Source organism: Canis lupus, chromosome 13 (genome assembly GCF_048164855.1).
Source record: "Canis lupus baileyi chromosome 13, mCanLup2.hap1, whole genome shotgun sequence".
NCBI classification, from domain to species: domain Eukaryota; kingdom Metazoa; phylum Chordata; class Mammalia; order Carnivora; family Canidae; genus Canis; species Canis lupus.
The window spans coordinates 58154660-58169855 of NC_132850.1; the positions used below are offsets into that span (position 1 = coordinate 58154660).

The 15196-nt window shown below is 36.5% G+C and overlaps 1 long non-coding RNA gene across 1 annotated transcript in view; it reads right to left on the bottom strand.

The window, feature by feature from the left end:
* LOC140602259 (uncharacterized) overlaps window positions 1-15196 on the bottom strand; it is a 57000-nt gene that overhangs the window by 25239 nt on the left and 16565 nt on the right. Inside the window, exon 2 of the long non-coding RNA XR_012005230.1 lies at window positions 12944-13067. This is a non-coding gene — a long non-coding RNA (uncharacterized lncRNA). The remainder of the gene's footprint in view (window positions 1-12943; window positions 13068-15196) is intronic.

The window sequence follows — 15196 nt, forward strand, 5'->3', positions numbered from 1 at the left end:
GTCCAAGACACAACTCATTAACTTCATCTATTTGGACTGTGGACCACAGATTGCTTCCTAGGACTTAGGAGACTATGAAAATGTGATTACATTTGGAGTCAGTATATAAACTACTACCAGTAAAACAATTTTTTTTTTCATTTATCAGTTCCCCATCAAGATTAACTTTGTGATAACTACATGTTCTCATGACTCTGGAGGAATGAGGATCAACCCTGGAAAATGATTAGCACTGCATACGAAAAATGGAGTATGATTGCACTATTATGCAAACTAATGTTTACCTTGACTTTTAAAGAAAGATTAATTTCACTTTAATTTAGAAGCAGTCATTTCACTATTTTGGCTTTCATTTAAATTTAATCAGCAAAAGGGAAAAAATATCAATTATCCTAAATATCTTGTTGTGCTTCCTAGCTGAGAATATAATAATATGCACAAAGTAGCCATTCAATAAGAATTTATTAGCTAAATGAAAATTCAAGATATGATTGTTTTTTTTTATTATGGAAGCAGTGCAATTTCATTTGTATCTCTTATTATTGTCCACACATTAATTTATTGAATCACATAACTTCAAGTAACAATTATGTATTTGAATATGTGGATGTGGTATTCCATATTTAAGACAAATTTTGGGATGCTGGAATAATAATTTAAAATCCTAGAGACCACTGTGTTCCCCACTGGTTCAGGAATGTAAGGAAGAGATTCGTAGAATTAAGTCCTTTTAATCAAAGTTCTTTCATTTTAATTTAAGATCAGATAGAAATTGGTAAGTTGGCAGAAGCAGCTAATTGTCAGGCAAGTATTTTTGATGGAGAATATTTGTGAAGATAGACATAATCAGAAAATTGTTTAAAAAGTTAGATGTTCTTGGTGAAGCAGGGGCATAAAATGGAAAGATGCTTCACAGAGCTCTTTGCTTCTAAAATGAGGCAGTCCTGGAAAACCATAGATAAAGAATCACCCATTAATCTCTGCTGGCATTCAAGCCAACCTGATACAAATATAGGAACTAAAATGAGTCGATTTTACTTCTAAGAGTAAATACAACCTCAATTTCCTTTCAGCCTGTAAAAGGCTTCTAAGAAATGTGATGATACCTGGGCTAACAGAGAGGAAACGCATTAAAATATGTTTCATTTGCAAAATGAAACTAGCATACTCCCCTGATTTTGACAGCAAGACAAATTCATAACAGAAAATTGAGAAAATGCAAAAATTGCAAGTAAGAAAATAAGAATTACTTGTAACTCCATTACTCAAAGAGAACAGCTTTTAGAGTTGTATATGTGTTTATTTGTGGAACCTTACTATTTAATTTGCTTTTGCTTTTTTTCCCCCTGTAGTATATAGAGAGCTCTTTAAAAAATTCTAATTTATCTTCTAAAACATAATTTTAATAGCTGCAAATAATTCTAATTATAGATATACAAGAATAATTTGACCAGGTATGCATTTTAGATTTCTTTTTTTTTTTTTTTCATTTTAGATTTCTTAATCTCAACCTTTGTTATAAATGCTATGGTGATTTTCTTTCATGTGTGTGTGACCACATATAACAAAAATCTATCTCAGAATACCATTTTCTATATTAATTGTCATATAATGTTTACATGGTAAAAATTTATGCATATATACTCAACTGTATATTTCAGTAGGCTAGGTCGTCTATTGGCACAGCATGGGAGAAAGGATAGGGGTGGGTGAAAGTTTTGCTCAGATGTAGTTTTTAAATAGGAGGCAGGACTAGAAAGATTATGTCTATTGATACTTTCTAAGGTACTTGAACTCCTGATTTCTGAGAAGAACCTAAATACGAGATAATGCACCCCAATGTGATCACATTTGTAACACACACCAAGGCGGGGTATATTGTAGCAGTGAGTAAGAGAATTAATGTACATGCACAGATGCCACTCCCAGCAAGCCTGCTGACAGTAAGCATCTTACTAATTTTCTCTATTTGGCCATAATTTCACCCAAGGTCCCATTTGGAACAAGGCTCCTATAAACTTAGCTACTTTTTCCGGAAACACAATGGAATAATGACCAAAACTTGTATTGTGCTCACAAGCATAATATTGCCAAGCAACTGCCATTAGCTGATTTCCTTTATGTGGAACTATTTTGTCATTTGCTAAAGGAGAATTTGCAGCTCTATATTTGGCTTTTTTGCTTTCAAATAATTTCAACTTACAGGAAAGTTGCAAGGATAGTACAACAGATGAATACTCATAACTCAGATTCTATAATTGATGAGACTGAGCCACATTTGTTTTTTATATTCTCCACTTACACATCTACCTACTTTCCCATCTATCTATTCATATGTATCTGGCAGGTGTATCACTAAGTGATGCTATGTTCTTCTTAGTATACTGTATCTGATAGGTGGTTGCAGGATCAATATTCCCATTCTCATTACTGGTGATTTTAAGTCTGGTCACTTGGTTAAAGTGAGGCCTCCCAGGTGAAGTTACTATTTTTCTTTTGTAATGAATGCTTATTTTGCATTTTGTGAGAAGACATTTTGAGAGCAATGAAAATTTAGTTTTCCTTATCAAACTTTCACCTATTAGTTTTAGCATCCACTGAGGATTCTTGCCTGAAAGAGTTATTACTATGATTTTTACCAAATGGTAGTTTTCAGGTTCCATTATTCTTTATAGAAAATGCCAGCTAACAGTGTCATTCTTTATTTTGATTCTCAAATAGCTGCAAATCTGGCCAATGGAGCAACTTTAAGCTAGTTTCTGTGTCATTTTTTACATTTCCCTATCATTCTCTGAGAGCTCTCTTGTTTACCAGCACATCAATATGTTCTAGGCTTATTTGTATTTTTCTTGCCCCAGTCCCTGAATAAGCCATTTCTCTAATGAGCCTTGATTCCTGTTAGTAGATAATGGTATTTAGAATCTAAGGAATAATAAGCTGGATGTGCTTATTGACATTTTACTTCACTATCTACAGTCCTACTCAGCTGGCCAATTAATTAAATTAGGGAAAAATAATGTATATGTAGTAAATGTACATATATGCACATATATACAACTATTTATATCTGTTTCTCTCTTTCACCTTCAATTCACACCAGTATCTTTTTTTTTTTTTTAAGATTTCATTTATTTATTCATCAGAGACAGAAAGAGAGAGAGAGAGATTTTGAGAGAGAAAGGCAGAGACACAGGCAGAGGGAGAAGCAGGCTCCCTGCAGGGAGCATGTGGGACTCCATCCCGGAACTCCAGGATCACGCCCTGGGCCAAAGGCAGGTGCCAAACTGCTGAGCCACCCGGGGGAGCCCTCACATCGGTATCTTAAGTTCACCACAATACCTACAATTGCAGTTCACATTCACATAATTCATTCTAGCTTTTCTCTTTTCCATATTTGCAGTTTCCTTTTCCGAAAGTGAGAAACCTGACTTCTGTTTGCTTGCTTTCAATACCTCTGAAATCAACTCACCTAAGTGACCCCACAGAGCAGGTGCCCAAAATCTTGCCTGGCTGTCATTTTGCAATGGTGCCTAGTCCCTCAGCTGCCTCCAGCAACTACTAGAGAAAGTAAATGAGAAAGAAAAGAAGAATGGAAGTGAAAGGTCTCCAGTGGCTTTTTGAGTAAATTACCCAAAGAAAGAAGGAAAGAAGAAAACAAGAGAGGAAAGAAGGAAGAAATGAAGAGTATCTATGTGTTTTAATGGATAAACAATTTTGTCCAAAAAAAGAAAAAAAAAACAAACACAAAACTTTACTTTCAGTTTTTCATTGAGTGGCTTTTAATCTAATCAAAGTAGATATATAATATTTGGGGGGGAAAAAATCTTCCCAATGAGCAAGATTCAAGTCTCTGATTAATAATGAAGGCCAATGTCACGTGAAATGATCTGAGAATTCATGCAGTTTATCTCCAAAGCATTATTTTTCCCTTTACAATTTGATCAAAGCTATGTAAACCTCTAGGGTTAGATAGCTGGTCTACCTAGGATTATCCTTAATTCATGTTGATGTGGTCAATTTTGTTTAAATGATATTCAAGCATTAATGATAACTATCCAGTATACCAACTTTTGATTTTTTTTTTTTTGAGTTGTATTCACTTAGGGATATGATGTTCTTTTTTCAGAACATCAAAGATATCCAGAACATTTTTATTTGATTCCTAGTTGGTGGAGCATAATGAAACTAAAGTTGTCTTTTCTATTGCCTAATAAATGTTATTAAATAGAATTAAAAGCTAATACCTGAAGTACCTAACTTTTGACCATTTAACACAGTTGCTTACTGAATTCATCTGAAAGCAAAGAAAGCTGAAAGCAAAGGAAGAGAAGACGAAACAAAAATCATAGGGTAAACCGAACGCTGATTTGTAAGAATATTGCAAACACGACTGAGTTTTGTCAAGGAAAGAAAAGTATTTTGCAATCAAATTAAGTCATTGACATGTTAGAAGGCTAAAATGAATGAGATACACACTTGCATAACATTACCTTTTCTAGCTTATTCACTTAGACACCTTCAGTCACAAATGATCTTATATCTTCTTTCATTGTTTTTTCAATGTTCTGAGCCATGACAATGGAATCTTATGAAGTGGTATTGTAACAAATAGTTTTGAAATTGATAAAACTTCTTTAATTCAACGAATATTTTTTGGATGTCTACTATGTGTTAGATTTTCTTCTAGTTCTTTACAATATCATGATATATAAATATACAGTACAGTGACAAATAAATGATAAATGTTTCACACATTCACAGATCTTGCCCTGGGAGAGGGGCAGACAATAAGCATAATAAATATGCATATATATATATATATATATATATATATATATATACATAAAGTACTTCAGATAATGCTCTCTTATGAGGGAAAATGAAGGAGAATAAGGAGATAGATTGTCAAGGTAGGTGCTAGTCAATTAGAAACACTAAGCACTGCAGAATAATCACAAAACTTTTATAGATATACTAGAACTGAAAAAATTTGAGACATTGTTTATTCCTACTCCCTCTTTTTTGCAAATTTTGACTCTGAATTCTACAGTTTGTGACTTGCCTAAGGTACTATGGCTTTTTGGTGTCTTTGCTAAGATTTGAGTTTTCTTGTCTAGTATAACATTAGTCACAGACTCTATAACCTGTTACTTAACCATAAATGTAGATGCAGCCATAGAACTTCATCCCGTTTCATGAGACCAAGGCCCTTTCCATGCCTCTTAAAGATTTATTTTCTAAATTTCTTTCTTCTTTATCAAATCAGTACTTGTACATAGTTCTAAAATACAAACAATGCCATAAAATAATATAATCTTATATATTTAAATATTTATAATAACAATATAATGAAAACGAGCAGTTTCTATCCCCAGCTCTCCTAGTGCCAGATTCCTCTTCTTATAAGCAATCACTTTCCAATTTTTTTTCTGATGTCTTTTCTGGAATGTACCTCCATATATCTAAAGAATATGTTTATACTTCTGTTTTTTGTTTTTTTTTTTTTTTAGTTTTCATACCTAATAATTTCATTAAATAGACACAGTTCCTGGAATGTTACAACACTGGTAATTAAAGTGTCTCCTACAATTTCCTTAAATATATTTAGTAAAACTAGTAAAAATTTATTTTCCTTGATCTTCATCTTAGTCTGTTGAGTGGCTCATGAACAATAAACATTTATTTCTCACAGCTCTGGAGGCTGAGAAATTGCGACCAAGGCACCTGCAGATTCAGTGTCTGATGAGAAACAGTTTCCTAATTTGTAGAGGGCTCTGTTCTCCACATCCTCACCTGGCAGGTGTGAGAGATCTCCCTGTGGTGTCTTCTTAAGGGCCCTAATCCCATTCAGGAGAATTCTACCTTGATGAACTAATCACTTTCCAAAGACCCCATCTCCTCTTTCTATCACACTGGGCATTAGGATTTAACATATGAGTTGGGCAGAGCGGGACACATTCAGTCTATAGCATCCTACCCCGGACTCCCAAAATTCATGTCCTTCTCATACGCAAAACACATTCATTTCATCCCAACAGCCCCAAAGTCTTAACTAGTCCCAGCACCATTTTAAAGTCTAAAGTCCAATGTCTCGCCTATCTTCTAAATCAGATATGGGTGAGCCTCAAGGTATGATTCATCTTGTGGCAAATTCTCCTCCAGCTGTGAATCTATGAAATAAATAATAAAAAAAAAATCATGTCCTTCCATACAATGGTGGTGAGTTAGGGACAAATGGGGCTAGGCAGGGCTGAGTAGGGGGCCATGGAAGCAGGCTCACAAGAATCCCCAACAGGCTGAGGTGTGAGGAAACCAGAGATAAGGCAACTAGCCAGACCACCCTGCCCTGAAGGTAACCAACAAAATCATCAGACTCTAAAAAGGAAGTAAGCCATTAAAGATGGTATCACTAGTCCCTATTCAATGGTGATATCAATGGTATGTTAAAAGGAATTAAGTTCCATGACTGGCTTCCAGCAAAAGACAAACCTTACAAGCTACCTCAGTGGCAACTGTGTTGGAACCCCCCTCACTTCTGAGAGCTTTCTCTGTATCTCTGTTTAATGAACTTCTATCGCTTTACTCACTATCCTGTGTCCTCGAGATTCATTCTTTGACTCCGTGAGACAAGAACCAAGCTCTCCTGTATCAGTGGGATCGGCTTAGGATCGAAATTCCCAATCCCAAGGGACACATAGGAGAGAAAAACGGAGTGACAGGTCCTAAGCAAGGCCCTAACCCAACAGCACAAGTTTCTTTATTTTTTTTTTTTAAAAGATTTTATTTATTTATTCATGAGAGACACACACACACACAGAGAGAGAGAGAGAGAGAGAGAGGCAGAGACACAGGCAGAGGGAGAAGCAGGCTCCATGCAGGGAGCCCGATGTGGGACTCGATCCCGGGACTCCAGGATCACACCCTGGGCCGAAGGCAGGGCACTAAACCGCTGAGCCACCCGGGCTTCCCAGCACAAGTTTCTTTAAATCTTAAGGTTCTAGACTCATCTTTGGCTTGATGCTCTGCCACTTTGTCCACTGGGGCAAAGGTTCCACTTTCTGGGCACACTGAAGTGGGAGTCCTGCCTTCTGAACTGGCTAGAGTAGAAGTTCTACTTTCTGGCCCCAGTGGACAGCAGTTCTACTTCCACCATAGTGCTCGTCAGAGGTTAGGCCCCTCCACGCTCTGGGAAGCGCTGCCCCCATGGCTTGACTGGATCAAGCCAGTAGTCACTCTGGATCCCACCTTACCCATGCCAGCTGGGGTCTCTTGCCTGTGGCTCTACTGGGCATCTTTTGAGATCTAGATGAGAGCAACCACAGACTCCTCAGCTTGGGCACTCTGCACGCTGGCAGAAGGAGCATTGCATGAATGCCTCCAAAATTTGCCTCCTGTGTTCTTTAGAGGGGCAGCCGCCATGGCCCTTGCTACACCTAGTTGCTAAAGTCCCACCTCGGTCAGCCGAGGAGTATAGCCCTTGATTGTGGCAGTGCTCTAGAGGTGCTGGCAGCCGCCTCTTTGAAACCACTTTGAACTCAAACTCCTTCAGTGTCAACCTTCCATAGTCTTGGAGAATAGCTCCTGGCTTGTGTACAGATGCTTGATCCATGCTAATCTTCTCAAATAGCCTCGTGGCCATACCTAGAGTATTCTGTTTTGATCACTTTCTCATTTTTTTAATATTATGGATATCCTAAGAATTTTCTGAATCTAGAAGTTCTACCTTTTTTTTTTTTTTTTTTTATGAACTCTCTGACTTTAAATCATTTCTCTCTTCTGACAATTTACTATAAGCAGTCAAGAGGAGCCAGGTGACTCCTTCAACACTGTGCATAGAGATAGTTTTAGGTAAATACCCACTTTCATTGCTTGCAAGTTCTATCTTCCATAAAACACCGGGACACAAACAAACACAATTCAGCCAAGTTCTTTGCCACTTTAAAGCAAGGATGGCCTTGCTTCCAGTGTCCAATAACATGCTCCTCATTTCCATCTGAGACCTCATCAGAATGGATTTTACAGGCCGTATTGACTAACGTTCTGTTTAGGACTCCTTATTTGTTCTCTAAAAGTATTGAGGTCTTCTCTCTAGCTGTCGTTTTTTCTTTCTGAGCCCTCACTTTCAGGGTCCACTCATGGCAGTCTAGGCTCTTCCAGCATGCACATTAAATCTCTTCTAGCCTTTGTCAGATTCAGTGTCTAACGAGAGCCTGTTCCTGGTTCCCAGATATCCATCTTTTCTCTGTGTCTTCACATGGTGGGAAGTGCAAGGGATCTCTCCAGAATATCTTTTATAAGGGAGCTAATTTCTGCAATCCCTTCAGGAATGTGGTATTGCTTTTGATTTACTATTTTCCCAGGTAGAGGAAGTTCTAGAAGCTTCTGCTTGGCCTTTCCCACCGTAACAGCCCTTACTCCACAGGTCAAAAAACCAACGTGGAGATTCTGGCTGCTAAGTATGTTTATTCCAGTTACACATTCTAGAACTGGGGAAACAACCCCGGGACAGATCTGGGGATCCATTGTGAGAGTACTTTAGCTAAAACTCCATGGATTCACTGACCTCCATAGACCCCTACTCCAGTTGAGGACCAGAGCAATATTTCGGGTCTCTTGGAATCTGTGTTAGTTCAAAGCCAAGTATGCAGTAGTCTCTGAAAAATCTGATTATTTCATTTTCTTCAATATTCAGTTCTCCTGGTAAAAGGCCTTGGATCCCTTTGGGGAATGCTGGGAAGAAGACTAATAGTATACATTTTTGGGAGTTTATTAATGTTCTTTCTCAAGGGGACCCAGCCTCCCTTTCATTCAAGGGTCATTTTTGAGGTCCATAAACCGCTTCATGTCTGAAAACCGAACAAGAGTCCATGACTCTGTTTCCAAGATTCAAGTTAGATTTTTGTCTTATTGATCTAGAACTTTTCTGCTTATACAGATCAAGTAAGAATTTAGTAGGCTTCTATCCATTTCACTTCCAGGAATACCAGGATTAATTAGCCAATGCTACAAGTCTATGCAAGTGAGACTATTCTGATTGCTTTTCTGACTCTGCTGTCCATCATGGTAACCAAGGCACCTTGCCTCTGGCAGTTGAGTGCTTTCGCTTGTCCCCTATCACCCCAGGATTCAATTATTCCCAGTGCATTTAGGTGTTCCAATTGAGTAGCTATAGTTCCCACTGTAAGGTCTGCACTGCTGAGAAGAGTAATCATGGGGTACTTCAAGGGTGCTGGAGTTTCCCTCGCAAATTTATTTCTTGAAGTTGTAGTGAAAGGTATGTTTTCTGAATCCTCCCACTATGGACAAATAGGTCTTAAGTGACAAATCCACTCTCACATTCCAATCTCTTTAAGCCTCTGAATCTATCCCTCTACATTAAACCAAGGGAGGGATGGCATTTCTAGTTTGCTCACAGTGGGCTATCTTTAGTCCATGTTTTAGGCAACCAACCAACCAAACTGTTAGAGTCTTTTCTAACTCCCTGAGCTGCAACATTAAATTCAGAATCTCTGCTTAATGAGCCTATCAAGAAATTTGGCCTGATTCAACATTATGTTCCTAGATAAAATTTAGGATGATTATCATTTGGTCAATTTCAGGTTAAAAAAAAATCTCATTTAATAATTAATAGATTCGTTCTAAATCATAGTGAAACATTTAAACTTCATTTAATGTTGTTGAAAAGCATGAAATTTAACTCGTGCTTTCCATTTTCTACTTGGGTTTGTTGTAGGCTGGCAGCTTGGGTAGTTTCACCCCCTGCAAAGGGAGTCTTGGTTGAATTCTTTAATCCCTCCCCCTCCTCCTTCCCTTCTGGGTTTCTATATTTCTTTCCCCTCATTAATAAGCCTTGTGGGATAGCTCTTGGAGTAAGAATGAGATAGAAGAGAGATTACTACTAATAATAATAATTAGTAATAATAATAATAATAAAATTTTGCACTGGAGTCCTCAAACCATGGAGCTTGATTTTACCTTTTTTTTTTTTTTTTTTTTTGGTTTTCTCACTGATTTTGTGAAAGGGAGGTTTACTTGTGAGATCCTGTGGTTTGAAAATGGCTTTATTCAGAGGTACCTGGGTGGCTTAGTGGTTGAGCATCTGTCTTCAACTCAGGTCATGATCCTGGGGTCCTGGGATCAAGTCTCACATCAGGGTCCCTGTGGGGAGCCTGCTTTTCCCTCTGCCTATGTCTTTACTTCTCTGTGTGTGTCTCTTATGAATAAATAAATAAAATCTAAAGAAAATGTCTTTATTCGAGGGAGCCTTGACCCTGAGATCAGGACCTCAATGTTATGAGAAAGAGCCTCACATGATCAGGACCTCAATGTTATGAGAAAGAGCCTCCATGTACTGAGCATGGAACCTGCTTGAAGGTTCTCTCCCTGTCCTTCCCCATCATGCTCTTTCCTCTCTCTCTAAAAGTAAATAAATAAACAAAATAAACATGTTGAAAATGGCTTTATTCAGCCTTAACATTTGATTGATAAAATTTTAAAGACTGATCTGCTGTCTTCTTGTTGCAGTGTGCTATGATGTAGTTTGATGATATTCTAATTTTTGATCCTTTGTATGTTCTTTCCTCTTCCTACCGATCATGCAAGTCATTGACGGGGCCCTGTCTTTCTATGCTGGCAGCTCATGTCTTCAGCTGCAGGAAATGATTTTATAATTTCTTGAATAATTCCCCCTCCTGATTTCCTTTTTCTTTCACTGTCCTCAATTTCTCTGTCCTTCTCTGGAACAGCTAACTTACTATTTGGACCTGTTTGACAGGTTCTCTAATTTTTAAGTCTTTTCTCTTCAACTTCCCACTTTTCTTTTTCTTTTTTTCTTTTTTTCTTCTAATGTCTGGAAAATGTCCTCAACTTTTAAATTCCATAACTTCTATTACATTTTTATTTATTTTGTGAGACCGATGTTTTTTAAGAACTAGTTTTTTTTTTTTTTTTTTAAGATTTGTATTTATTTGAGAGAGAGAGAGAGAGAGAGAGGGAGGGAGAAAGCATGAGTGGGAGGAGGGTCAGAAAGAGAGGGAGAAGCAGCCTCCCTGCTGACCAGGGAGCCTGACATGGGGCTCCATTACAGGACCGTGGGATCATGACCTAAGCCCAAGGCAGTCACCCTGGCACCCCTAGTTTTTGGTTTTTGAATACTCTCATTAAAATTAACAATGTTTATCTTATATATCTTCTCACTTTTGAAGATCTTAGTTACTTTTTTACTGTTTCCTAAATTCTGTTTTCTTTGGGTTCCTTTGTTTAATTTTATTTTGGTCGCTTTCTAGAGGGAAGGATTTTTCAAATCTGTGTGATCCTCTTTTTTGTTTGCTTATACTTGCCCTTGAGGCATCAAAATGCTATTTGGACTTTATAAGTGTCAGCAGTAGGGAATCTCCCAGTTTGATGGGAGTATTCTCAAATCTGAGTATCTGCAGATCTTTTCTTTGAGGCAAGTCAGTTTTTTAGAAAGGCTTCTTCTGATTTCTTGCCTGTGCAGTTGTAAACGTGGCCCCCAGCATTCTTGCAGTCAATATGTTAAAGTAGACTATAGTTTTCAATGTTTTGTGGGCCAATTTCCACTTAATCCTAGTCTTTTGAGTATGTGTCCCATCTATCCCCCGCCCCCCCTTCTGCTGTGCCTTTTGTTTCAGAATCCAGTCTATCTACTTCACATGCTCTAGAGAGTGGAGCTTTGGTCTTCTGGTATGATGGTGAAAGTTGAGAACTGCCCCACTGCACTGAATGGGCATTTTGGAATCTAACCACTGCCTGTAAAGACTCTCAAACAATCCTCCAGCTCTTGGCACCTACACATCTGCCTTCAGAGATATTTAGGGGTCAGTTTTACTTTACCAGCCAGGTCCATCACCACTCTTATATCCACTTTTAAGCTTTCACATTTTGTTTATGTCTCTTTTTCCACTCTCATTATCTTGGACTCTCATCTTTGTTTTTGTAAATTTATGTTCCTTCTATCCCATTACTGTATTACAGTGAAGTTTTGAGATGGAGCAGAAATAAACACATCATTCAATCTATCGTGTTATATGGAAGCCTCTAGTGTTCTCATCTATATTCATTGCACTCTTGATAAGGGTCAACTTCAAATAGATTAGTATAATTTAGTTTTCTAAACATAAAAGATGTTACGTATAAATTAATAAAAATAATAAATGTTTATTTAGAACAATTATACATGATTGGGAGATGCATATTATATGAAATTAAAATGTGAAACTTATTTGGATGCATCCTTGTTTTAATAAGTAGACAGGTCAGTATCTTTGGATGAACAGACACTACTAGAATACATATAATATGTGATGCAAAGTTCATGTTATTACTATTTTTGAATTTTTAATAACTGCAGTTTGCATTGATATTGGATGTTTCAGAAATGAATTCAAGAAATGTCTATTGAGGGGATGCCTGGGTGGCTCAGCAGTTGAGTGTCTGCTTTTGGCTCAGGGCATGATCCTGGAGTTCTGGGGTCGAGTCCCACATCAGGCTCCCCGCATGGAGCCTGCTTCTCCCTCTGCCTGTGTCTCTGCCTCTTTCTCACTGTGTCTCTCATGAATAAGTAAATAAAATCTTAAAAAAAAAAAGGTATCTAATGAGGGTAAGGTAGATACAGAAATTGATATAAAACAATTTTAAGTGAATATTCAATCACGAAACATTTTATCATGTATCAGCAAAACAAATCCTATTGCTTAGTTTTCCTTGTGATTATGATGCACAGAAATTGTTATTCAATAATAACAGTATTAAATTTTAGAAGTATCTCCATGAAAATATGAAAAGATAGTTGTATTTTGTTTCTGATTTACACACAAGGCATATGATTTGCTAACTCTTGTTGGTTTCGCTCTTTTCTTAACTGATTCTTATAAGGGCTAATGATACATTAATGAAGTTTTTATCACAAATTCTACTTTCCTACCTCTTCTGTTTTCCTCAATCCCCACATTTTCAACAGCTCGACCTTGCCAGATGGACCTTGGCTATAGGTGGTCTTCAAACATCTGAGTTCAAGCAGGACAGCTTTCAATATTCCATCTGCCCTCCTGGAAACATACTATATAGTTCATTGTTCAGTCTATATCTTTTTTTGCTTTGATGGAACATCGGTTAGTAAAAGACTGGGTTCAGGTGTTTTGTCATTTAATAAATAACAAATTCTCCTGAAATACTGCTGTTAAAATAGTATTAGTATTAGTTACAAACTAATCAGAATTTTTTCTACAAGGAAAGAGTCTTTATAAATCAAGATTTTGGCATTCCACATTAGGTTATTAATCATAGAAGAGTTAAATTGGTTAAATTTTTTATTCCATAACATGCAGGATGATTTGAACAAAACATAATTCTGGAAAATGGGGCAAAATTAGAAAAGCAAATTGTGAATATGATGTCATATTTGTTTAGAAACCTAAGCACCAAAGTAGAAAGTGAACAAAAGAAAGAAAATCCACAATGTAGAAAAGGAAGAAAGCTGAAATTTTTAAAAGTGCTTAATCATCATTATTGATAACAAAGATTCACAAAGTGCCCAACTAAGAACAAAAGTAAAGAGAGATTTTAAGATAGGTGTGGTGGTGGAGGGAATGACTACAGCCTATTGAGGCTATTCCTCCATTAATAATTTAAAAAAATTTTAGACTGAGAAAAGTCAACTTAGCATCCAACAAAACTCCATTATTACTAAATCTTCTGTAGCTTTGTGTAAATCTGATCTTCTAAATAGCCTGAAACTTTTCTGATGTCATATAATCCAGCTTTCAAGGCAAAGAGTAAAAGAATAATACACTTGGTCAAAATGAAAAAGACTATAATAAGAAATCTAATATTTTTAAAGGGAAACAACTACCATTTAGCATGATCAAGGAGTTCATATATAATAGTTATTTGTCAGAGACAAATAGGAAAACACTGTGAAGTACTCAGCTTCTACAAGATATATATCCCAATTGCTTATGAGACTGTATTTGACATTGTTGAGTTCTTTGCTCTTTGCAATTGAAGGGCTCTATTAAATAACAAAAGGTTCTTCTTGTATGGACTATTGCTTCTAATTTGTGTTATAAATTTCTGCAAATGACAGTTCAAAGTCAAGACAGTTAACACCATAAATGCTATTACTAACAATGTGTGAATAATTTTAAACGTTGCAGCTGATATGTATGATTTAATTTAAAAACACTACAGTTGCTGGTATTGAGTGGAAATTTAAAATATTCTCATTACTGATGGGAAGTTATACTTTTGGTGTTCTTAAAAAGTTTGGTAATCGTGTAAATAATTATTTTATTATTTTTACAAAAAGAAAAAAAATGAAACTGGCGGCAAAAGCCATACTGAAATTGCCCATAATCATAATAAACCTGTCTAGACATTGTAGAATACATACTATTCAATACTGCCTAGACCCATGTAAATATGAAATAAATTGATATTTTAAAGTGATAAAAATGTTGAAACTGATTTATGCACAGCCAATAGATAATTAAGAATTGATAAAAGCTTTTGTTTAAACAGACTACAAATTGAATTTTCTTCTCTCATTTCTTCTTTTTTATGTCAGGGGCATACTTCTCAGGAGCATTATCTTACAATACATTCTCATCATTATCATTGGAAGAGATATCTCTTAGTTTTATTTTATTATTATTTTTATTTTCTCCTTGATCATCTGCTTCTACTTCTTTTCTCTTTTTACCTATTGGTTCTCACATTTATGATTTATTACCTCAGTATTTGTGTGTGTGTGAATATGTGTGACCTTATGATCTTATATACAGTAATGTTTGTGTTGTTTCATTGCACTTTAGTTTGCATGAATTATATTGTAACATTACATTTTAATTTACATGTGATTCTCATTCTGGTGTTTTTGTTTTGTTTTGTTTTGTTTTTTTGAGATTTTATTTACTTATTCATCAGAGACACAGAGAAGGAGAGACACAGGCAGAGGGAGAAGCAGGCTCCATGCAGGGAGCCCGATGTGGGACTCCATCCTGGGGCTCCAGGACCATGCCCCAGACCGAAAGCAGGCACTAAACCGCTGAGCCATCCAGGCATCCCTCTGGTGTGTTTTTTTGTTTGTTTGTTTGTTTGTTTTTACTGCCAGTTCAGTAAGGGTACTTTTCAGCTCTGTAATTTCTACTCTATTCTTTTTTATGGATTACATTTATCT